The 25066-nt window shown below is 43.3% G+C and overlaps 1 protein-coding gene across 7 annotated transcripts in view; it reads right to left on the reverse strand.

Annotated features, from left to right (window-relative positions):
* Positions 1–22468, reverse strand: part of PLXNB2 (plexin B2) — a 245272-nt gene extending 222804 nt beyond the window's left edge. For 2 of the 7 annotated variants that reach the window (XM_030448163.1, XM_030448133.1), the window contains exons 1-2: positions 21943–22061; positions 13814–13916 (exon numbers count right to left, since the gene is read on the reverse strand). The gene's annotated coding sequence lies outside the window, so the exon portion shown is untranslated. Of the gene's footprint in view, positions 1–13813; positions 13917–17470; positions 17488–21942; positions 22062–22353 lie in introns of those variants that run through there. The other 5 variants (XM_030448200.1, XM_030448145.1, XM_030448139.1 and 2 more) reach the window with 5 other exon arrangements.
* Between the last annotated feature and the right edge of the window lie 2598 nt (positions 22469–25066).

Below are 25066 nucleotides of genomic sequence, written 5' to 3' on the forward strand. Positions count from 1 at the left end.
AGTCAGAAAGGTGCTACATAAAAGACTGTTTGCCAAGTACAAGCACTCATTTTTCAAGAATAGCAGAACAAATACCCATAAAAATAGGTAGGAAGATCTCTTAAAATAAATGCTTCCATGTGGAAGATAAGTGTTTCGTATTGGTAAATTTAATGGAAAACTCCTGGAAAATATTTAACTTAAATAGGGTGCAGATGCAATAGCTGCTGCTGCTGCTGGAATGGAGTGGTTATTGTGCAATTCTCATTTTTTAAAAGGATGCCAAAATATGCACCAGATGCCCTGCATTCCCCAACCAAGAGTACATTTAGCTTTTTCATTTTAACACCCCACAAATATGGAAGGCACCAAGAATCTGCAGAGGGCTGTCGAGCAGAAAGTAGACATCTAACCAAAAACAGCCCCAGCAGAGTAGTCACAGGCAAGATTTTTCAGGTCTGCAGCCAGAATCCTCAGTACCTAGAAATACTAATTTGGAAAGACAGTGGCCCTGCATCAGCTGGGAGAAGTGCCCACTGTTAGAGGAAAACTGCTTAGCAAAATCCTCTCCAAAGAAATTATTCTGCTGTTGGGCACATGCATCATGTGATCCAACACATCTCAGTCACCAAGAAGCCTACCTGGTGCCTTGTGGTGAAGTTCATCTTGGTAAAGTTTATACATAGTGTGTGTATCACCAACTTACTTGCTTTGGAGGCTAAGGGGTGTTCAGTGTGTAAAGATGCTGAAGGAAAGAAATGGCAGCACTGCCATGTGGTTCTTCAAAAGAAATGCTGTAGCAGTCGGCAAATTCAGGGCTCATCTAAACTCAAACAGCTTCTCCAGGCACACTAGAGCTTCCTTTGATGTATATATCTATAAGCACATATGGTTCTGGAGCACATCCACACACATTCACCAGAAGGGAATGAGAGTGGGTGGAATACATAAGACTACCCCCAAGAAAGGGAGGAGGAAGAAGAGAGAATAAAAATCCTGGCATAAACAAACAGCTGCTATTTCTAGCCCTTCTGGTTGAACCCTTTCTCCATCCTGATGCCACTCTGCAAGATGCCTTCTTCAACTTAAGAGACAACCAGAGAAATGAAAGAACAAGGGCAAGCACTTTACAACCCAATTATGACCACTTACAAACATATTGTAAATCTATTCTCTGCTTAACACACTAGGTATGTCCAACAAATGCATTTGCTCAGTGTGCATTCAATATAGCTTGATATTCTCCATGTAGCTTAAATGTGCACATTCAAGCAATAAATAAATGAAATAAACCAAGTCTGGATTAGACTCACTACACAATTGCAAGGAAAAAAAGAGTAATTATTGACAGTGGCTTGGTTAAGCTTAGAAAAGCTTAACAGAAAAGGATTTTTCCGTAATTGCCATCTCTAACCTTTTATCCAAGCTCAGTGGGTACATTACCTAGAGTCAGCAGGAAGTTTAGCCACTCCACATGAAATTAATGACATTTATGGGCTGACCCATCACCCACAGCTTTCTCAAGGCTTTTTAGAACACAAGCTATGAAGATGTTTCTGTTCTTTCATCAGAAAATGGTCCATACCACATTTAGCTACTTAAAACAAAGCAAAACAACTACCACCACCCCATCCTCTTTCAGCAGGCAGCAGTCCCTGAAGACCAAGTGTTCTTCTTAAACATTCCTGGGAGTAAAGTAACCTTGCTTACTAATTACAGGAATAAAAACAAGCTTCTCAGCAGTGGTGCATCCCATCTGCTGACCCACCAGTACCTTGTGGGGTGGCAGGTCCCACACCATCAGGGCATCCCTCTTCCCTAGCCTAGCCACCCCACAAATCAGGAGCTGCCCTGCTGATGCCCTGTGCTCACAGGCATTAATCATCCCTTAGGCCTCTCCTCACCTGCAGAACAGAGCTCAGTGACATGCACAGGATGGGTTTCAAATTTGGGTGCCTATAAAATGGTTGTGGAATGAACCTGCACACAAAGTGAGTGCTTTCAGCGTGACTTTGTATTCCAGTATACGGAAAACAAGATAAACTAGTTTAACAAACACTGACCCAGTTTCACACAGGAAAGGACCAAAACACACATAAGTAGTTAAAATATATTCCTTAAGAGATGCTGTTCATCTCTTTTGAAATGGCAAGCATGAAATGTGTGAGTCTCTGTGATAAAATCCTTTGTGAGGACCAAATGGAACAAAACCAGGTCAGCAACCTGACTTAGCATAATTGTGTTGAGAACCATTAACAGGAATACAGCACACATGCTTTATAAGTTAGTGCTTCCTTTAGTGTTACAGACTAGGAAGAACAAGAAAAATCAAGAGGAGAATAAAGAAGGCTGACTGGGAATTGATTGAGGCCACTGACATTTTAGTGGAACAGTTAGAGCAAGGTGACTGTAGCTGAACTGAAAAACCACTGTGTAAATAGATTACTCATCTACTGTTAAACCAAACTAAACTGTTCTTCCCACCAGCAAGGCTGAAGATTTCAAAAAGCTTTAATTTATAAAGCAGGAAAGTTTAAAATAAAGCCCTGCAAAACCAAAATTAATTATATTCTTAGTGGACATAAAGGACAGATGAAACTTCATGCTGCTTGATACAACAGTAAACACTACACAGCACACAGGATGCAACTAAGACAAGAAGCTGATGAACTGTGTTAGAGTTCACATAATCACATCCCAGCTACAACCAACCTTTCTTGCTCTGCAAAGCCAACCACCAGTAGAAGAAGCAGAAAAAGAAATAGATTTTCAGCAACATGCACCCATATAGCAGCCAACCTTATGAAGCATTACCAATATGAATTTGAATAGGTGATTCTCCGTATAATTTTTAGTACTAGATAGTAAACTCAATAGCAAGCACAAAAAGTGAACGTGCAAGGCACAGGCCTTTTCACAGTGCATTGCAGTGAAGAGTTTTGTCCAATTTCTTTTCCAGGAGTGATCACACTTTGGATGCAAGCCCATTTCTAACAATTTATTTTTCATGTCTGGACAAGGCAATATAACTTCTACACAATTTAATCTCTTTACTAACAGACTTAGCCATTATAGCTCAGACACACAAGCTTAACAGCAAGGCTAAAATACTCTGAATACTTAAATCTGAGAAACGTGTTGGCTGGCTTTCCTTCAGGACAAGTAGAAGCAATTGGCTAAAATGCTGCAGATGGGAGAACTGTGGCGAGCCCTGCCAAGGGCTTACGTTGGACTCCACACAACTACCTAGAGAACACCCCCTGCTCCAAGAAGGGCACTAAAAACAGAGATTAAAAAAATCCATACTTGCCAGCAAAGCTTCTCCAAAGGGCTGGGAAAGCACCTGGGCACCCCAGACAGTTTGTCTTGGGTCCTTGGGTCAGCAGTACCCTAGAATACCAGGGACACTGGGTCAAAAAGCCCAAGGATCATTTTGTCCACCACATTTCCATGTGCACTGTTGTTTCGTTCTGCTTTCAAGGTGCAGTTCAGTGAACAGGCTGCAATTTACCTCTTTGCCCTCACCCTCAAATTTGTTTGGATAAACAGGCTCTCCTTTGTTCCAAGCTGCTACTACATTTACACATTGTATTGTAAATCAGCTCCTACAAAGCAAGGCAGGCCCTTGAATGAAGACACTAGCATTTTTGTTCCCAGCAAAATTAAACAAGAGGCACAGAACTCCATTTATAAGCCCAGTCTGGAAACAATCTGGTTTTAAAAGGTGAGAGGTTTAAAAAGTTTGCTAAACAAACCTAGCTAGTTACAGAGTCTATAGAGTCTGCTAACAAACAAGTTCAAGGCTGTATAGATTGCCAGTGTTATTTCTGAAGGGAACTTTAAAGTGTTTAAGAGCTTGCTTTCTTGCCCTTTCAAGGGCCCAAGAATTATTGGCAAGTGATTTAGGTTTTATTGAACACACAAATAAAGGGAAAATATTCACAGAGGAAGGGAATGTCTATTAAAGACAAGAGACTTAAATGGCATCAAGGAGTTACAGGATAAACATCAGAAAAAACTTCACTGATAGTATCTGATCAGAGGAAAAGACAGATATGAAGTCTTTACCATCAGAGATCTGGGAAGAGGTTTAACAAGCATCTGTAATGAACAGCTTAACCATAGCTGATTCCTCCTTATGACAGAGGATGGACTCTGTACATGGCCTCTTCAGTTTCCTTCCCAAGCCCACTTTCCATTATTTAAAGTATTATTTAATTATTAAATATGCTTAAATAAACTGAGTTTGCTGAGACCTCTCTCATGGGTTGATAGTTCAGTACAACCCTGTAGAAGAGATCAAAAGTAATCATTATTTGATAGGTGCCCAGGTTTTCTGGAAATCTATCAACTCAGTCCCATAATAGAGTATGTACCCACAGTAAGAAAAAAATGGCAAACTTGCACTGGCTGTTCCAAAGGCCAGGAATAAATCACATCTGACATTATCTGCAGTCCAAAGTGAGGCCCTCTATGGGAAGCTGTGAAGAAGCTTCAGGTGGACATGTGCAGAATACCACTGCAGATAGCCCCCACATCCATCATAAGCATCAAGCTTAAAAAATTAATCCTAAGTCTCATGCATAAGTTTCAATGGTAAATATGTTTTTTTTTCATTTCATCAGTTTAAGGGGGAGAGAGGCAGAAAGCTTTTCAACTCAAATCCTTAAAGTTTCTGCCTACTAGAAATATCATCTGCCACCCGTGGTACAGAGAAACTCCACACTTCAGTAGTTTCAGGGAAAAAAAATCAGGAAAAGAGAGGGCATGCCCCTGTTTGATGTTTTGGAAGCCATCACTGTCAATGTTGCAGCTCTGACACAATTTGATGGTCCATGTTTACCCTCAGCAGCAAAAGTGGTAAGAGGAAGCGGGGTTACGAGTTCCCACTCGCTCTGGTCCCTTCAGACATCCAAAAGCATTTGCTGAGCAAACAAATGGAAGCTCAGCCTCTACTTTGCTACCAGCCCCAGCAACACCTCAGTCAGCTGCAGTCACATCTTCCCTCAGGCACTCCCTAAGCATAAGAGCTGCAAGTGACGTTACACCCCTCACTGGAAAAAATAAATTAAAAAAAATCTGATGTGATTATAAGCATTGCAGCTTCCCCCTGAACCCTCAGAGCAGCCAACTCCCACCAGCATGAGGGCTGCCCCATCCTCCATCAGGGAAAGAGGCAGAGAGACACTGCCACAGCTCCTGGGAGCCCTGGGATACCCACAGCCAAACCTTTCTCCCAAATGCTGCATGTGTCCCTGCCAGGGAGCACAGCAGGACAGCACGGTGCCTCCTGCACGCCAACTTCAAACCCCAGATCTCGACTGGCCCATATTACATCTCCCTCCCCCTCCCTCTCTGTCCTGTGCTTCCAGCCCTGCCTCTTGCTAAGTGATCTAAGCTTTTATTCTACTTCTCCACCTTCAAATGCATCACTAGCAGATTAATCAGCACTGAAGTGCTTCCTCAACTACCATGCACCATGACCAGGGCTCTGCCCTCTCTCCCTGTCCTGAGCTGCCCCTCCCTCTCTGAGAAGTCTTTCATATGGTGAATCTCTGGTTTCATCCCTTTCCCCTGAAGATACCACAAAACATGGAGAGAACACTGCATGGGACAGGTGATGGTCTCACGTGTCTGAAACCAGATCTGGTTTTACCCTCAGCCAACACAAGCTATGTGGAAATGCCATTTGAGGGAGTGAAAAGAAGACAACATCCCACAGGCATCCGAGGGTCTGGAAATCCTGTAATTTGTGCCCTGAAGAGAGATTACAGTCCATTTGTCCCAACCAGACTACAAAGGAATTCAGAGTGACTTGTGCTCCCCCTCCCTACCTCCCTGATTCCCCTGCTTATCCAAATAACTAAAGCCAATACATATAACCATGTCCCTAACTTGTTGACACAATCTGCCACTTTGCCACTGCTGCCCTCACAGGGCCCTGGGCACTGCACTTAAGAAACCATACATTATCTGCAGACATCTCCTGAAATCTGGCGTGACGTGGGATTTCCTACAGTTCAGTCTGAGCCTGCACTGATGGGCTCTGAGTGCTCCACTGCCAAGCTTTATTTTCCTATTTGGAGATAACGCTGCTGAAACATCTGTAAAAACAAATCCATACACTTTAATATAAAGCCCTCACACTAAGTATTAAAGTGACACTGCCAGATTAAAGTGACTGCAATGCATTTTTTAATACCCCATTCTAAATTGCCCCTCAGATTATTACACATGAAGGAGATTTTGATATCCTTTTATTTCAGTGCATGACAACTGCCTGTCCTCCTTTTTTGCCCTATTTTTACTCCAGGTACATGACACTTACCAAGGCCCTTCAGGTGTTTTACTAAGCTCTGGTCTGAAGGTAGTGACAGTCAGGGAGATCTGCACATCACCTGCACAACCAGTGGTGGAGGGCAATATGCAGCTGTGGCTCACCTAGACACATGGTGAAAGAAAACGGGGAGGCTGACATCCCATAGAGAGAAGGGCAGTACTGCCATTCCATCAGCAGCACTGCCCCAATCTCCCTCTGCTGAAGCATCCCTGGGTGAGGACACCAGACGCTCTCCTGACAGCCACCTGGGCACTGCTTCTCACCACCAGTGCAGGATGGCAGCAGGTATTGAAATTTTGTAAGGACAGGCAACTCACCAGGTCACTTCCCATTCTAGTAATTTGTTACTCTGACAAGCAGGGGCATATTTGGCCAAAAGGCTCCTAACAGCAAGGCCATACTGAGCTCTGAACAAAGGCAAATGTGCTTAAAAGCTCTCAGCTAGTATTGCTGTGGTGCACACAGACAATAAGGACCTGTAAGAGCTTTTCTGCCTTGTGTGTCTTTCACTATAGAATGACTAAAAATCATAGCAAAATCCTTTAGCAAAAAAATATCAAAATCAAACCAAAAAACATCCCCCAACAATATCCCTCCAATGATACAAATAAATGACTCGGTGCCTTTCTTGCTATTAAATAAAGGCAGGCAAGAAGAAAGCGTGGCTGCCCTGAAAGTGCTGCAAGCAGCAGCTCCCAGAAGACAGGACAATAGGGACATAGCATCCGTGATGCCAAGGTCTCAGCCCTGCACCCAACAAGTTCCCTCAACTACTCTGGGGTCTTGGTTTCCACATCTGCAGAGTGGGGATAATAACAGGTCTTTCCATCACAGGGGTGTTACAAAGATCAATTAGTTAATGTCTGAAAAGCGCTTTGAAGATACAGCAGGTGGTGAGTATTATTATGCAAATAACATGATTTAAGAAAATCACAAGTGCTGGATTAATACTAAACCCTTTGATATTTAAAAGACACCATTTTTTCAAATTTTAAAGCAGTGTGTGTTTGTGCTGCAACAACAATTTTTAACCTTTTCTTTTCGTACGGCTCAAAACATAGAACTCCTCTGCAGACACCTTCACAAAATCCAATCTTGACTTAAGGCTAGACACAGCAGAAGAAATTATGCATGTTGATGAGCTGGATAACTACATCCTCTTGCAGAAATATTTCTCAGAGGATAGAATGTCACAGGTCTAACTTACTGTAACAAACCTTGCAGAGTCTTTCTGTTTTAGGGCTGTTTTTTGGAAGCACACTAATTTCACGCATAGAGGCATTTGTAAAACAAAATAGCTGCTATTCAATTATGCCATTTTATGTTGTGGAAAGAGTGAAGAAAAGAAAAGAAAGTGGTTCATTCTCTTCCTTGAAGTCTGCATATCCAAATATTTAAAAAATAATAATAATCTAATGTCTAATGACCTCATTTGGTGGTCTTGCAGAAGAAGAGGCCATTGCAATGTCTGCCCCAGCTTCCAGCAAGTGGGATACACAACCAATTCTGCTTCAGGTGGATGCAGGGAGGGAGATGACCACAGGCCAGCCCAGAAACACAGCCTTGCTGAAAGGTGGCAATATTGCAGCTAGCAATAAGAGACAAAAACGAGTCAACAAGGAAGCTGAAGCGAGCAGCAACCTCAGAAGCCAAGGAAAAAGCACAGACAAGACCAGTGCCTAAAACTTCCCTGTACTTTCAAGACATCCACTGTCACATTCCCTTTCTGTGAGGAAGCCTGGTTCTTGTCTTCTGCACCATAAAATTTAGTGCAAACCATCTGGTGTGTTCAGTCTAGGAATCTGCACAATACTGCTGCAGTTAAAAACAGCTTAATATTAACCCCCTCTGGAATGCATGCCTGAAATTGATATTAATGAAACAAGATCAGATATTAATATTCTCTACAGCTGGTTCCTCAAGCTGTGCTGTAGCATCAAATAAAATCTTTTCCCAAGTCAACACACAAAATACAAATAGAGGATGGCAGTTACTATTGCCGTGGGAGGAAACAGCAGGAACATTTTAAAACTTCAGAATTTCCTAAGTTTGCAGCTATAGGGAGCTATGCTTCCTCTCCTACGACGTTTCCCACAGCAGCCCTATTAATAGCTATTCAATACAGTAACAGGATCCAAGCTGTACGCTTAGTTGTTGGGGCTTTTTTAATCTCCTGGTCAATATTAAAAGCATTTGGATCCCCTTTAGGAGGAAGGAATGATTTTGCACTCCAGGAACAGTAAGGCATTTGCAGCACTCCCAAGGAATGCCAGTGGAGAATTTCCTCCACGTGTCTCTGCTTGTGACTGCTGTGGTGATATTTTATTTTAACCAGACCAGACCCAATTGTACAGATTCACAATTGAATTTTCTCACATACACACACAGAGTCAGTGCAATTTTAGCAGGTTCTTGTTAAATGAAGCTATGCAATTTACAAATAATATAGATCCAAACCACCAACGGAGGGTCATTTTTCAGCCAGGAGGAGACTCTTAAGGGCCTCCTAACACAAAGGCCTTTGGACATATGATTTCTACTCCTGGATCTTCCAGGCCTGGGAAATAAATCTACAACTCTGAACCTGGGTAAATAAGGGCTGCCCTGCCCTTTACTTTGCTTTTCTGTAAAATGGTAGCCACCTCCTGTCCAGAAAAAAGATTTAATGATGCAGAACAACTCCCAGGTGGGAGTAGGATGCAGTATAATGCTTCTTCCATCTTCATGGGATCAATCCCCATTTTTTTTCTAATCCAAAGGAGAAAGAGAAATTTTCTTTCATGAATCCCCCCTGCCAGCAGGTGGGTTGAGGTTTGGTGTACTCCATCTCCATACCTGCAGTTAATTCATTGTTGCTGAATGTTTTGAGTTTGCATAACTGCTCACTTGAGGAAATCAATCTGATTTTCTCATTATCAGTTTGAGGCACATGAGTTCATCTTAGTCAAGTAGGCCATAGATATCTATAGGTAAAATTAGGAAAAAGAAAAATATTTCAGCTTTCTCAAGTGCACCCTCATCACACCAAAGAGATAATCCAACTTAGATGTCATATAGGGTTTTTTTTTATTATTTGCTTTAAATAGCCAAATAATGAGCTGGCTGCAAGGACCGGTCCCATTAGCCACCCTTCTCAACACTCAGCAACCCGCTGCGAGGTTTCTCCAGAAAAAACAATGGAAAATAAACACACTGCTCCCACTATATCTGGCATACAGTCTGAAGAAAAAAACAATCATCTTCTGACTATTAAAAAAAAAAAAAGAGCTGTTGTAATTGTGACAGAGATGTAGTTAAAACATTGCCTTCTACCTGGCCACAGAGCAAGACTTAAGCCATTCAAAAAAACACTTAGAGGACAACAAATAAATCAAAATCTAGATTCCAACCTGATTTGCTGATCTTTGAACAAGGTAAACCAGGAAGATACAGTCTGTCCTATGGAATGGGTATGTACTGAAGAGAAGGTTACTTTCTTCATTTCTCTCTGATGATCGGTAGCTCAGTCACAAAGCTTCTGGACTGCTGATGCCCTGGCTTTGGTACAATCTGCAGCACATTTGTAATTGTATTTACCTGGGCAGCTTTGAACTCATTAAAGAATCAGAGGTAAAAAGCAGATGCTGAATGAAGTCTCATAAAGCAGTGTCTGCTTCATGGGGGCTCGGCTAAGCAGAAGGCTACTTCAGCTCCTAATTTCTCTTAAGTTTTTAAAGAGGATATTCACAATTTCTCTCAGGAACAAAAAATTCCAGTTGAGGTGAAGTTTATTTGAACTAAAGAGGAAAAAAAGTTAGTGTGATTTGGGATGTTTGATCTCACACTTCTTTGATACACAATTATTTAAAAAGAAATTATCCCAGGAACACATCATCCTTGTCCTGTGGCTTACATATGTGCGTGCATGTGTGTGTGTGTATATGACTAAAACAAATTTACTCAAATTTTAATATTTCCTCTCCCTTCATGTAAACATAAGATCTTAGCCTTAAATCTGTATTTAAAAAAATAAATTAGCTCATGCATTTTAGGGACTACAAGTACAGCCAAACTAAGCCCTTGCAGCTGAGTTAGCTGCTCTGCATTTGGCACAAGTACAACTGAAATATTCCAGAAGACAGATATGTTACATTCTTTCAGGTGTTTTGAGTTAAAGTTTATGGTACTCAAGGAATTTCTATTAAAAATACCCTACTTTCAGTGAATTTCAAAACCATCTCTTGGGAAACATAAAGGGCAAGTCTTCCCATGACAGAGCATACTTTCCTTTAAAACCACATCAACTTTAACTATAAAGTATACTGTACATAATATATATAATATACAAATCTATATTTATTTTATTTTTAATAACAGATCCTATTTCTGAAAAAAGTTAGAGAGCATTCCATGTATATAGCTACTTTTACAAAGCAGTTAGAAATGTGTGAAGAACTTCTATAATTATTATGATACTGTCCTTTGAGGCTGACCAAGGGAGGAAAATTGCTAATGAAGGGTCTTCTTTTGTGATGGGAGGAGTCCTAGCTTTCTATTTGTGCTGTCACACATGTGAGCTTTATATGGAGGTTGAGTTTGTGCTCATGGTCTAATGAGATTATATCATGACTGTTGATCTGAATTCCTGCAAGTGTCCTGCACTTGGGACCTGCCCTCTCTCATTTGGAGGAGACCACATAATAGTTATGTCTCTTTGCAGCTACACCATCCCCTTGCAGCTGAACTTCAGGGTTGATAACTTTAGGTCTAGTGTTCATATTTAACACATTTTCCTATTGCTCAATTGGCAAAGAATGTTTAATACCTAGACTGGAGCTAAATATATTAAGCATTAACAATTTCTTCGTCAGCTTTTTAAAGTCATGTTTTTAAATAGCTGCCTACTCTCGTCTCCTTGAACAAATAGACTGCGATGGCATCTGCATATCCTATTACAGGTATCATAACCTGCAGCTGCTGTGTATCCACCACTCCAGCTTCCTCAAGAAGCCTAACAAAGGTAAAAAGCCCCACAGTCAGGTGAAATCCAATTCAGTAATTTTTTATTTGGGAAGAAAATTACATTTCTTTTACTCCACCCTCGATATTTTGATTTTCTTTCTCTGCTGCAGGCAATAAGACACTTTTGAATTCAATGCACAAATAGTAGAGATTTTTTAAAATCTCTTATCTTACAGGATTTTCCTGAAGCTTCTTAAGAATATAAATGATCTGCGCAACGGCTCCATATATTAAAATGCAGCTTGGGTGTACCAGTCCCATGCTTTCCATTCATTACTTTAAAAAGAGCTATAAACCATCCTGGGATGCCTTGCACTATGAGGGAAGGTACATAACTAATTTCCTAACTGCTCTGTTTACTTTGCATACCTTGTGGGCAAAAGTTGGCAAGAAAGAACTGGAAGCTGTTTGCTTTGAAATTATCACCCCATTTACAAGATTCAAGAGCAAAGTCCTCTGAAATGAGGTAAGAGGGAAAAGGAAATGACTGTGTGCATGGTTAACACTATGGACTGTGCTTGCAGTGCACGGGAGGTCATTAGCTGAGAAAGCAAACCAGCAGGTACCAAGAAAATTCCCCCACAAAGCACATATGGATGTGATACTTACAGCACCCATAGAGAATAAAGCCACTTGCCAGTTCCATGCAAAACAGCTGCATTCATTTTAAAGCCACCTCCTCTCATTCCCAGTGACAAAAGGGGCAAGGCTGCTACTGAAAGCACAAGCTGAACACTCCAACTTCGTTTGCAAAAGCCCCCTCTTGTTGTCTAATAGGGCCACCCAGGAGAGGAAGGAAGAGACCTACAGACACAGGTGGGGCTTGATAACAAGATTTGGCAACAAAGTGATTTTAAGCTGGTTTTGAATCTTTTTTGTTTTTTCCTTTCCACCTTCTCAATCCAACTTCGCAAAATAAGGTGTTTGCAGGACCATGCTCGCAAGAGATGCGCTGAAACTTGAAAACAGATTTTTCAAAGCCAAATAACTACATATAATATAGCAAAATGCCTGATCATCTCTCCTGTCCAGTTCACTGCACAGCTCCACGAAACACTCATGTTAGCAAAACCAAGCTCCTGGACTGTGATGGCAGGAACTACTTGCAGCAGAGCTGCCACCCAAGACTTAATATCATTGAATGATGGTCTGTGCATGCTGCTAACCCACTTGGCACAGAAATGCTCTCCCCTGTGCCAAGTCATCTCGTGAGTACACAGTGCCTGATGTGAAAGAGCTTTGTAGAAGGCTTTGCTCAAGTCAGGAAGTCTGGGTATGCAGGTCTCCCTTTGCACAGGGACCTTTAGAGAGAGAGAGGACACAGGCTAGCTAGTAGAGTTAGCAGGTCCCAACCTGCAAACGTACTAAGTCCCCAGCCAAGAAAGCTGCAGGACCCCACTGCACACAGTGAATTGCAATAGATGGCACTCTGGACACCAAACCTACACACAAACCAACCCAGATTTCTTGTATCCCAGCAGATACGCCTGTTGGCATCTGACCAATGCCACTCAACTCTTGGCACAGCGTAGGAGCATCGCTGTTTGGGACAGAAACAGCAGCAAACAGCGTGGCCTTACTGAGTTACTGTATGTGAAAAGTGTGAGCAATGTAGAAAAGTCTGTGAGAGGGAGGGAAGGAAAGCAAGTACATGGCTATTTTTAGCCACAAATTTACCAGCTTCTTCCTAACAAGCTGAGTAACAATGTAGAGGAACTCTTCCAGCCTGCCTCATTCAAAGACTCCTAACATTCAAAAGCCCCTGAATTCCGAGGCTGCTACCCTCTTCTGATATCAGAGTTCCTGTTCAAGTATAATTAAAGTAGATTAATTATGCCACAGACAACCAAAAACACAGGCTGTCTCTTCAAATTATCAGGAGAAAATACCACATAGAGTTTAGTTTCAACAATGCTGTTTACATTTACTTGCTTATTTTACAGGCCTCAGGATCAAAATGAAAAGATAACTAATTGTTACAACTGGGAAAAGTAAATTGGAAAGTCCTCACCGACTACACCTGTACACAATAATTTGAACGACAGAGGTACAAGTAATACAGATTGCAAAAGTGCAATTAGACAAGTGGAAAGTGTTACTCTGAGCAATTGAGATACTATGTGTTGATAACTAAGTTACCTTGGAGATGATTCACATGCAAAAGTTGCTTAATGTCATTTTACACTATAAGTCCAGGAGATATAAAAGTATGCATAAAAATCACTATTAAATCAAACAGTATCCAGGACAATTACAAAGTAAATACATTTTCATGACAGGTAATTGCACTAAATTTGAGCCTGTAATATTTCAACCTAAGCCCAAAACATATAAACCCCACATGGCCACCTCTCTTTGCTGATACACCAAGTCACCTGCACTGAAGTGCTCTGCACCTCATCCTCCTCAGGTGAGCATCATGCAACTTTGGAAGAAGAAATGGAGGTTAAAAAAACCAAACAAACCCTTGGTCCAAATGCATTCTTAGCCCACCTGTGCAGCACAACCACCACGAGCACAAGGGACCTCTTGGGGCTCAGGCTCCTGTGTAAATAGCTTCCAGGATGAGGTGCCTTTCAACGTGTACTTGTTCCTGCTGGGAGAGATGCAGAAAAGGTGCTTCAGAGAAGATAAGGCAAAGAACTGGGCACTATTCACAATAAAGACAAACAGCTTGCTCAGTTGGTTTGCAGGTATCCTAAGCACAATTTTGGAGCTGGCATCTCAAGATATTATAGAAAATTATTCTTTTTCATCTGTGTAGATGCAAAAAGGGTAAGAGATAAGAAGTCAAAATCAACGTATTTCACACTGAATACATCAACAGAGGACTTAAAGAGGTATTCTAATGGTCACAAAACAAAATTCACAAGATTTTATAAAAAAGGATATTAAAACACATAGGCCAAATAGATAAAATAATAGCTAACTGAAAGACCTCAGAAAGTTGTCATTGCTGTGTAGCATCATGATGCAACTGCAATGCTCCTTTTGCAGTTCTGACTGGAATTATGCTTTATATTACCAAACTGTTTTACTAGCTGCCTGAAAATAAGTATGTCCTTGGTGGTAAAATTAATGGATTATATGGTTTAGTAGCATGATAAATAAAAACGTAATGAAAATCCCACAAAGTTATCACAATTACTTGTCACCAAAACAGTCTTATTACATCTGAATGCAGATATACGCAACCACTAAAAAGAAATGCAGGTTAGGTTGCAAATCGTGGCTGCAACCTTAAGAAGCAAGGAAACCAAAAGAGACATGAAGGTCATCATAGCCATGCAACTAAGCATGATGCTAGAAGCCTCTGTTCTTATTAAAAGGACTAATGTTGTTCATGGATGAAAAGATATGAGAGTGAATGGAAATACTCAATGGGGTGGGGTGGGATGGGATATGTAATGGTAATGAGTAACACTGAAATACTGTGCCCTGCCATGGCTGTTGCTCAAAAAAAAAAAAAAAATGTTTAATATTAGAGAACATGCAGAGCTGCAAAACCAATTAGCATTGAAAAGGGGGGAAAAAAGCATTAAGTATAATCAGATTTAAAGATTCAGTCCTTCTGATTAAGCCACACAGACAACTGACAGCTTACTTGATCATCTTTAAGGAAAAAAAAATTAGCAGCAATAATAAACACTTTAATACAGCCACAAGAAGACTTAAAAGGGATGAACAGATGCAAGTCAAAAGCATAAAGGCTCCTGTTAGAAATGAGAAATAAATCTGAACATATTAAAAAACAAACAGGAACAATATTCTTAAAGATGGAATCTCTTTTCCTCAGTATTTCCGGATAAGCTATGCTTTAGCAGCCTATAAGCAACAGCTGAGTGAGATGGCCAAACAGATGCAGGATTTGACAGCTCCTCTAACCCTAAACTCTGAATCGGGGTCTCAAAAAAACCCCAAACCAACCCAAAGCTGGACAAAGCAAACCAAACAAATACCAAACCAAAAAACCCAGAAGGGTATTGCCCTGCATTTTCCCTAATGCTACTGAACACCGATTGAAATGCACAATGGACTGTGAAATGCTTACAGATCTTCCCCCAGTTAAATGTCAAATGAAGAGGCCATCTGTTAATAAACACAAACATCACCTCTCTGGAGCTTTATCCAACATATTAGTAAGTAAATTCATATCACCATTTAGTGCTACATTGTTGCCAAAGCAAGTGAAGTCTTTTGGTTTGGCAGGAGACAAAACCTGGAGCATGCAGCAGGTAGATATTCCTAGTCACAAAGCCAGCTTCATGGTTAGAGATGTAATTGACTCTTGAAAAACCACTCACAAAGACACTATCTGCCTGACTGAAAGCCTTTTAGAGGAAAAACTCCTCCTCCTCTGTGGGAAGAAAACTAAATATCCCAAAAGTCACCTGTTCCTGTTGCTTTTCTAGGTTTGTAACAGATACCCATAAGGGTGAGGTGTATGCACCATGATTCCAGCTAGAGGTCTCATAAGCTGTTAGTTCATGAGGGAAAAAAGGTCCAGTTGCCGATAACGTCAATCAAAATAACACAGAACAACTTATAAGTTTTTTTATTATTATTTTTAACTACTTACTGGAAATAGAAGAGGTTAAACTATTGCTTTCATTGCCTTACAATTCAACAGACCCAACATCAAGCTTACAACAATTTGTCTCATACTGATTAAATGAACATAGCACCAAAGTTCAACAAGCTTTGTGGCTACACATTAAGAGAAGACTAATTATTTGTCTTCTGATGTATTTAGGAGAGAAGGTGCATATTTTAGACTGACAACTCAATGAGAATAACCAGATCCATTAAAAGGAAAGGACTCTTACAAGGTGAAGGAAAACATAGTCTATTACTATTAAACATTCTGAGCGCCATGTATCTTCAGGAAAGCTTTGATTTGCTGTGATTGCCAAGGCTAAGTCCAAGCAAAAGATTATTAATTTTCCTTCTGATTTCGGATGGGAGACCTCACTTTGTATTTTAGCTGCACCCTTTTCACCAGATCAGTGTGTTTAATTTTTTCTGCCCTTTGCTTTCTTCCTATTGTTGAATTCATTTGACTAGTCACTTTTTTTTTTCCACTGGGTAAACACTGGCTAAAGAATTGGCCCTTCATAAATTCTAAGCAGTGATGCAATTGGAATTTAATAGCTATATCTTCTTTATATAATCTCTCACATAAATCTGACAAAAACAGTTATTCTCTTTAAACTATGTAGAAGATAAATAAGAGCCCAGGGGGAAAAAAGGTAAGAATTTCACTCCTGAAATTTCTACATATTTATGGTCAATTAGTATAAACAGAAAGTTCATATCTGATCTTGATTTCTGCATCAGTTCTCCAACAAACCCTTCTATCACCCTAACAGAAGACTACTATCAGGTTTATGAGAGCTTCCTTCAGTCCAAATTAACATCTAGACTTCATCCAGCTTAACCAGAAATACACTAGCCAGGTCTATTCAGCAAAAACGGTGAACATACCTTGTTCTAAAAAGGTAAATTCTGTAACACTTCAGTTGAAATGCTAAAAATCCCATGGATTTTTTATTTCCAATCTAGTTGATCACAGGCAGTTCCAATGAACTTAACCTGGCAGAGTGTGCCTGAGAGGTCTATACCTGTGCAGCTCCAGCACAGAAGCAGGGGAAGGAGAGTTCAGGAGAAAGCTTCTCTAAGGCTTCCTGGTTTGTTATATGACTGAGAAGGCTTTTAAACAACCTAAACAGAGAGAGAGAGAAAGAAAGAGAGAGAGAGAGAGAGAAAGAGAGACAGAGAAAGAGAGACAGACAGAAAAAGAGAGAGAGAAAGAGAGAGAGAGAGAAAGAGAGAGAGAAAAAGAGAGATAGAGAGAAAAAGAGAGAAAAAAAGACAGAGAGAGAGAGAAAGAGAAAGAGAGAGAGATCACATATATGCACTATAAAGAAGACTGTGACTGTCAAGTAATACAAGATCTACTCACTGCAAATTGCCAAAATGCCTCCACTTTTTACCCATGGCCTTAAATTAATGATGCTGGTTAACAAGAAATGCAAGTCAAAAAAACAGAAACAAGGTTTTAATTAGGTAACTATTTGAAGAAGACACACTTTGATTGAATAAATCAAAACTACTAATTTTGCTTGTTTACAGGATCTCAAAGCTGTTTACCTGAGTGCAGGCAATAGAAGAGGGCATATCGAAAGTGAATACGGAGAGGCAGAAACTTGGAAGCTAACCACAAAGGTAGGTGAGGTTGGAAGCACTTCAGAAGACCCTGTCTGCTGACAAATGTGAAGGCTCCTGAGCCTGTGCAGCTCGGCATGGAGCTAATCATCAATCCATGCTGGCACAGGCTCCCAGAAGACAAATTCCAAAGAGAAACCAAGTGTCCATTGAGCATGTGGCTGGTGACCACAGCTCTTCTGCTGATACATTCCTGGGGACAAACTCTGCCCCATGCTACAATGGCCGCAGCAATTGAGCAGGGGATGGTTACCAAGTTAGCTCTGGGATTCATTTTAATCATCATTACTGATGTTTGTTAAGCTCATGGACTTCTGGATGTTATGTCAACAACTCAGTCTTCCCTCAACCATCTGAGAAGGAAACTTAAGAGAGATACAAAAGTTATGTATTACCAGAGGTTTCACTTCAAAGACAGAAGGTGAAAAATACTCTGTTTTAACAGACAAAGAAACTGTCAGCCACCTAGAGAAATAAGTCCTAACACTGCAAGCTCCCCTGAACAGGTCTCTAGAATGTGATGCTGCTCCAGGGTTTGGGCAAGTACATGCCCTCTTCCTCTTCCATCCATCCTCTGGAGCCTCCAGGGACAAGGACTCCGTCCGTGGTCTCTTTTTATAGCCAGGTCTGAGCAGTTTTGTAGATAGCAAGAGAGCTTTTTGTAACACTAAGCTGCTGATGGTTAGATAAAAGAGCTATCATCAGCTCCTTACTTCCACTTTGTCTGCATGAGTTTTGACCAAGCAAAGAGTAGAAGGATAAACCACTTACTATACAAATACTGTTGCTTTTTTTTAAACAGACACCCCATCAGTGACCTACTCAAGCTGTGTTATATTTTTTAAGAAGGATTAACAGACCAATGTCAAGTCCAAGCCAGCCTCATATTTAAAGAAAACTCTTAAATAGTCCACTAATTCTAGTTACCCTGGCTTCAATGGCCTTTCTTCTTTTTCTTTTTTTTTTTTTTTTTTTTTTCATTCTAATGGTAGTCATTTAATTAGAAGATGGCCTCCCACACTGTCAGCTGAGCTTTACAACTTCCCATGGTGCACAAGAAAAACCTGCAAGAGAAGCCAAAATGCACATATCCACTACTGAGTTGAACTGAAAGATAAAGGTAGAGAAGCAGAAGGAACACCACATTGGGGTTGTTTGTTTACTTAATTCTATATTAATTACTTAGACTCTCATCTCACTAACAGCTGTGCAGGTGATAACTTTGCCTCAAGAAGGACCTATAGTTTTTGTTTGCAGAGATCAAGTACATTTAATCAAGTGCACATTAGCTCATCAACACATTGGATCTGATGAGGAACTGCATAAGTGACAATGGCAAGCTATTTTGGTGAATATTCATTATAACTCTGTGGAACAGTCTGGCTGGAGGAAAGTGAGAACAAATGACAGTAAAAGAACCATAGGAAATACTTTACTGGCAGTTAACTTTGCCATTAACTGCTTGCTGGCAAGAGCTTAAGTTGCAAACAAGTTACAAACCCCAATTCAAGCTTGGTACCTTAATTTTACAATTTTAATTCCATATTCAGAATATGACACTACTGTTATAAATATTTTCACTCAGTCCTTCATCCAATAAATAATTCAAAAGTGTAAGAAAATTTCCAAATTATAGCCATTACATAATACAAATGCTTAGTATTACATCTTCTTAACAACAAATGAATGTGCAAACCACTTTCTCAAAATTAAGCCAGAATCCAAACCCATCACCAACAAGTCACTGGAATTTTTTTGTTCTTAGTAGGCATTCATGAAGAGAGCTCCTTTCAAAATGTAATTTGTTCCTAGAGAGTTTCTGCGTGCAAGGCAAAGAACTTCCAGTTTTATGGAGCTATCTAAAGCCTTTATCACCACTTCCAACAACATCTGTAGGAAAATTCAGGCAGAAGAGGGCTGTGCCCTTAGTGAGGATATTTCACATAATAGGTCTTTAGGTTAGATGGATGAAGCAAGATTTATCTAAAAGAAAAAGAATCCCTTGCTAATTACCAGAATGGATGAAGGAGGTAGAGAGGAAGAGGATGGCCATACAGGTGCACTAAGTCCTTCTGAAATCCAGAGCCACAGATTCTATGACTGACCTACCAAGAAGGTCACACAACTTCTTATTGTGCAGAGCTGCCTCTCCACTGCTGCTGCACAAGGTCATTCACTGGAGTCACATTTGCCATTTCAGAAGAACGTAGGAGCTTACAGGATGTGGTTCATAATCGCAGCTTGATGTAGCTGATCCCAGTACTCAGCCTAGTCCCTCTGTCAGGGCAGAGGCTAGAATAGAAGGTTCATGCTACTGGACTTCACAGCATTACACACCAACATGAACAGCCATAAAAAGTAGTTTACATTCATATGCCAGGCTATAAACCCTGTCAGATTCAAAGTTCAGTAGGAAACAAGGATGAAAGGCAGAGTAAAGTCTGGCAAAGGGACTAGATGAAACAGCTGGATGTTTCTGCTCCTAGAACGCAAGTCAGCATTACAAGTGTATTAACTGTGCTATCCTTCCCATATCATCAATATACCAGGGGTATTAAAGAAGTCTGATTATCCAAACTGTTGCAACAGACTATCACAAGCATTCAGAGCTTCAGGGTTCATTTTACTACATAACTCAGCATCACATTTTGATGGGTTGACACTAGATTTCTGTAGTTATATCAGATTCTTTTAAAAGCTTTTTGTAGCAGAAACTGCTATTCAAGCTCCTTTCCTAAACACCACCATTAGTTACTTTCTGTGCTGGCTTAAGTAGTATATTCTTTAAAAGATAATTTTCTATTTCATGTGCAATCAGACTAGGTTCCCTCTGGGACTTAGAGACCCACAAGTATTCAAGGCAAGAAAGACAAGCCATGCCAGGCTCGGAAGCAGACTTCCTCCCTTTTGTTTTGGCTGGAAGCATACTCTGCTCTGGCTTTTCCATTGCAGGTGGCAGCCCCAGTACCCAAGTGTGCCGGATCTGTCTCGAAACTCAAAAGGCAGGCTGGGCATTAAGCACCAGCTCAATGTGCATGTGTAATCTCACTCCCTGGATCACAGCGAATGGGTGACCCAGCTGATTGCCTACAGCATGGTACACAACTCTGCTCCTGCAGAGCCAATTATATATTTCAAGCTTTGGAAAGAAAAAATAGTAAAAAAAGAATGTTCAGCCCATCTTTGGACTTGATGCCTTTAGAAAAGAACTGCAAAGCAAGCTGAAGCCAATCCTAGGTACATACCAGCAGCCTATTACTTACCAACCTTTGCTTCCTTCTAGATTCCATTGTAATGAGAGCATAAACAGTAAAATCAGCATACACCTCCCTTGAATGAACTACCTATTCAGAGTTCCCTCTGGTGTTCAATAAGCTAATCATCACATTCAAGGTAACCAGGATAGTTACAAAAGCACCAAGTTCCTTTACAAACAAGTTATCTCTTGATAACAAGCTCCGTGATAGAGACGGGTCTGGAGTGTTATTTGTGGACCACAAAGGCAACTCTATTTTCCATGAGAGTTGAGAGACGTGATAAACTTACACTTTCTTCTTTGTATATTTACTAGAGGGTCTTACTAACTCAGAAATGACCCAAATTGTTATTGATCCCTTCTCTCAGCGGGTGGCACCGAGACTGACACAGCCTGGGAGAAGGCAAAGTCACAAGTCACAGGTACAGCCCAGCTAAACGGGGAAGGCAGAGGTGTCCTGCAGCTCCCGAATAGCTACGCCTTGAGTCATAAGCCTTTCCAGCCTCGCACTTTCATTCGCCTGCACGAAACACGAGCGAAGTACAGCATATCTAATTAACAGTTTGGAAAGAAAGTTTAAAGCTGCCTCTGCAAAGAGACAAAACGCGTTTGCAGGAATACCCAGGTTTGCTCACAAGCCGACGGTGGGAAGGCGGAGCGAGGAGCCGGCGCCGGGCTCGGGCGAGCGGCGGCAGCGGGGCTGCTGACCCCCGCCGGGCCGCGGGGATTGCGAAACTCCCGCGGAGAGCGGCCACCCCCCCCCCCCGGTCACCACCACAGCGGGCGAGCCGTGGGGAAAGATCCGCCGGCACCCGGCGCTCCGGGCCGCCGGAGCCGCCGCCCCGCGCCCTCCCCTGGCCCTTGCACTGTGGCTTGGGAACGGCGCTCCGAGTCCGGAGCCGCCACTTGGGAGTCCCTTAACTAAAGCCATCTGGGGAGCGGGCAGCGCGGCGGAAGCCCCCTCCGCCCCGGCCCCCGCCTCCCAGCCCTGGGGGCCGCAGCCGAGGAGGGGGGAAGTTGCTCTGCCGGCGGTTCAGGGGCTCCCGACGGTGGGAGAGCGGGGGGACCCCGCCGCGAAATCCGCCTTCCCCTCCTCCCCCCATCCCGAGGCGCGCAGCGGCAGGGTTGGGGGCTGCGTTACCTTCAACAGGTGCAGGCGCCGGAGAGAGGGAGCCCGGAGGGAGCCCCGCGGGCGCGGACCGTCCGAGTTGCCCGAGCCGGAGCGGCGGCGGCAGGGAGCCCGGGGTGGGCGGCGGCGGGCTGGGCAGAGGCGCTACGGCAGCCCCCGGCGGCCGCCCCTGCTCCCGGCGGGCCCCGCCGCCGCCACAGCAGCCGGAGTCAGTGCAAAGGCAGCGGCGGCTGCGGCCACCTCCGAGAGGAAGGAGGAGAGCGACAGAAAGAGAGGGAGGGAGGGAGGGGAAGGCAGGGAGAGAGAGGAGAGAAACCGCCTCGAGAGAATAATCATCACATGACGGTCGCGATCCGCCGCCGCCCCCCGACAGCCCGAGTCTACGCCGGGGAGCCAGGGAAAAGCTGCGAGGAGGGGACACACCTGTAGGCGCAGCACATATCCGCTGTGAGCACAATGCGAGACAGGAAACTGAAAAAACAGCCCAGGGAAGGAGAGAGGCTCCCGTTCGTCCCTCCTTCCCTCCCTCCCTCCCTCTGTCCTCCTCCTCCTCCTCTCTCCACCCCCTTCCCCCGGTCAGGATCCGCTTGCAGCGCTGTCTCATACAGGGAGATCTAGGCGGAGGGCCGGGAGGAGGCAGGAGCTGCACTTTCTATCCCTTTTCCTTTCCCTGTCTCCGCTTTGTTTTGCCCGCCAGGCAGAGCCGGCGCGGCGGAGTGCGGCCACCCGCGGGGCCGAGCTATCCCGGGAGCCCCGAGCTGGGGGCGCGCCGAGCTCCTTCGGGCGGCTCGGACCGGGCCGGGGGCGGCCGCTCCAGTGGCGGGAGCTGCGAGTCCCCAGCCACCCGTGGGCGGGCAGCGGCGGCGGGACTGCGGGGAGGTGCAGCCCGGGCAGCATGGACCCGCTGCTGGGGCCGGTGCTGGTCTCCGCGTCACTCGCCAACGGACCGGGGAGGCACCATTGAGGAAGCCTCTCCCTGCTGTTCCGTAGCTGAAGGCCTTGGGTACCTGGCGTATTCCGGTGGTGCTTTGGGGACACTCCTGGATATATAAGGGGCAGCCCCTCATCCCCTGAGCAGAGGCTTCTGGGCTTCGAGAGCTCACCTCTCTTCCTGCCCTGTCCTTGGGGGGCCCAAAATATGAAATCGCCAACATTTTTAGTGGATTTGAAGTATTCCAGGGTTTATACCTCTCAAGTAGGGTTTACACATAATCACAATTAAAGTCTTTTTCTCCCTCTCAGGCACTCTGGTAAAAAGCCTGTGTGCAAATTTCTTTCTGTCTTCCCCCAGAAACATGCCAGCAGGAGTTAATGCAAAGCCTTCATCCTGCCCATGTGTAAGCACAGCATCACCTTGCTTTAGCATCATAAACTCCACATTCAAATGTCAAATTTGTTTCAACTGCAAGTAATGTAGGCACAATCTGTGAAAAAGAGGAATGACTTAAAAGAATGGCTCAAATAAGCTTTGGGCAAGTTGTTTAGACTTTATAGGTAATTTTTCATCAGATGTGGGCCAGCAATGTTGCAGGGAGTAATTAAATAGCTTCTGTTGGCACTTTGAGTGCACCTTCATTAAATGCTGTGTGTGTTGGGCTTCCAGAAGAGAGCTGCTCAGAAAGCCATGCTTCTCAAACAGCACTCTGGAAGTTGCTGCAAAGTTGTCATTGCATCTGAGAACAGCAAAAACTACTAAATAAATAAAAATCAGCTCCAAAACTTGCAGAACAGTAAAAGTGAGAAGCCTTTGGAGGAGATTATAAAGTGGCTTTCAGACCTTGGCTGTGCAAAGTGCCACCACAGTCTTAGCAGTGGTTTGAGACCATTCAGATATAGCATGGGGTTTTGTGGGGGTTTCCCTCTGGAGCTGCAGTCAGGACACAGGCTCTGTGCTGTCTAGGTCTCACCAGTCTGGCCCGATTTTTGTGCTCACTTCTACCGAAAGGCCCTTGTTGTTTGCCTCCTTTCTGCTCTTCACCTGACTGGGCTGAGTCACTGTAAGATGAGAAAGATCTACTCTGCTGTAGTTGTGGAGTGTTTTAGAAGATCTCGGTCCCCAGTCTGTACCTTTTCACTTGCTAGAAAGGAGGAGGGGAATCTGAAGAGGAGATGGGACTTCCCTAGGAAAATTGGGTTAGTCACATCCCGCAGGCCCTGGGAAGGATCCAGAATGGAGAAACTCACAGGCTGCTAATGGGCTTGGTAAGACTTCACTTTCCAGGCTGTTTTTTCAAGGACTGGGCTTCTGGCCAGATTGTGCCCAAATTTTTGGCAGAATGCCCTGGAATTACCGGCTGGGTGGCTCTTCTTGTGCCCTGGCTTGTGAATCCTGGCCTCCCTGTGTGCTCTGCCCTAGAGGCTGCTGCTGGGGGCTCTGTCACTTGTGGTCATCATTGTCATCACCCCCCCCCTCCACACCTTCTTCCTCCAACTGCTTTGAACCTTGTGATTCACTCACCTTGCTGGGGAAGGGAGCCCCAGTTGTGTCCCCATACCTGATTTACGCAGTGGCCACAGACCAGGGCTGTACTTGCTGTACTCCTGCTGTCTCATGGTGGCTGTCCCCAGGCTAAATCTAAGCCCTAGCCCCCTCCCTGCTCACCACATGGTTTCTTCTGGCTGGAGCAGTTTCCTCTCTCTCTGGTTGCTCTGGCCTTGTAACAGGTTTGGTGTTTTTTCAGAAACCTGCCTGTGGATATGCACAGAGCCAGAGCAATGGTGACAGTTTATTTAATTCAAAAGAGGACCTGGTGGAGTGAAGCTGTGCTGAATCCTCATCCAGTCCGTAACAATTACCTGCTGTGCACTTGACCTTGCTAAGTGTGACAGGGTTTATGAAGCTGAACTAGAGCTTGAGGTAGCCACACAGCATCCCATCCTAGGACAGCTGTCTTTGCTACGCCTCTGGAAGTTCCTGTTCTGCCAGGCACATGTGGATGTGCTAAGGCAACAGCATGGCATATCAGCCCATGCTTCTTCCAGATGGGACACAAATATGTGTTGCAGCACTTCTGTTACTGAGTTAAATGCTGAATTTAGCACTCAGCCCTCTTGCGAAGGTGCCAAGAGTTTACAAGATGATCCTCTGCCTCCCATCAGTCCTTCCTTGTCTTGGAGATATGTTGTCTTTCTTTTC

The sequence above is a fragment of the Calypte anna genome, chromosome 1 (assembly GCF_003957555.1).
Source record: "Calypte anna isolate BGI_N300 chromosome 1, bCalAnn1_v1.p, whole genome shotgun sequence".
Taxonomy (NCBI): Eukaryota; Metazoa; Chordata; class Aves; order Apodiformes; family Trochilidae; genus Calypte; species Calypte anna.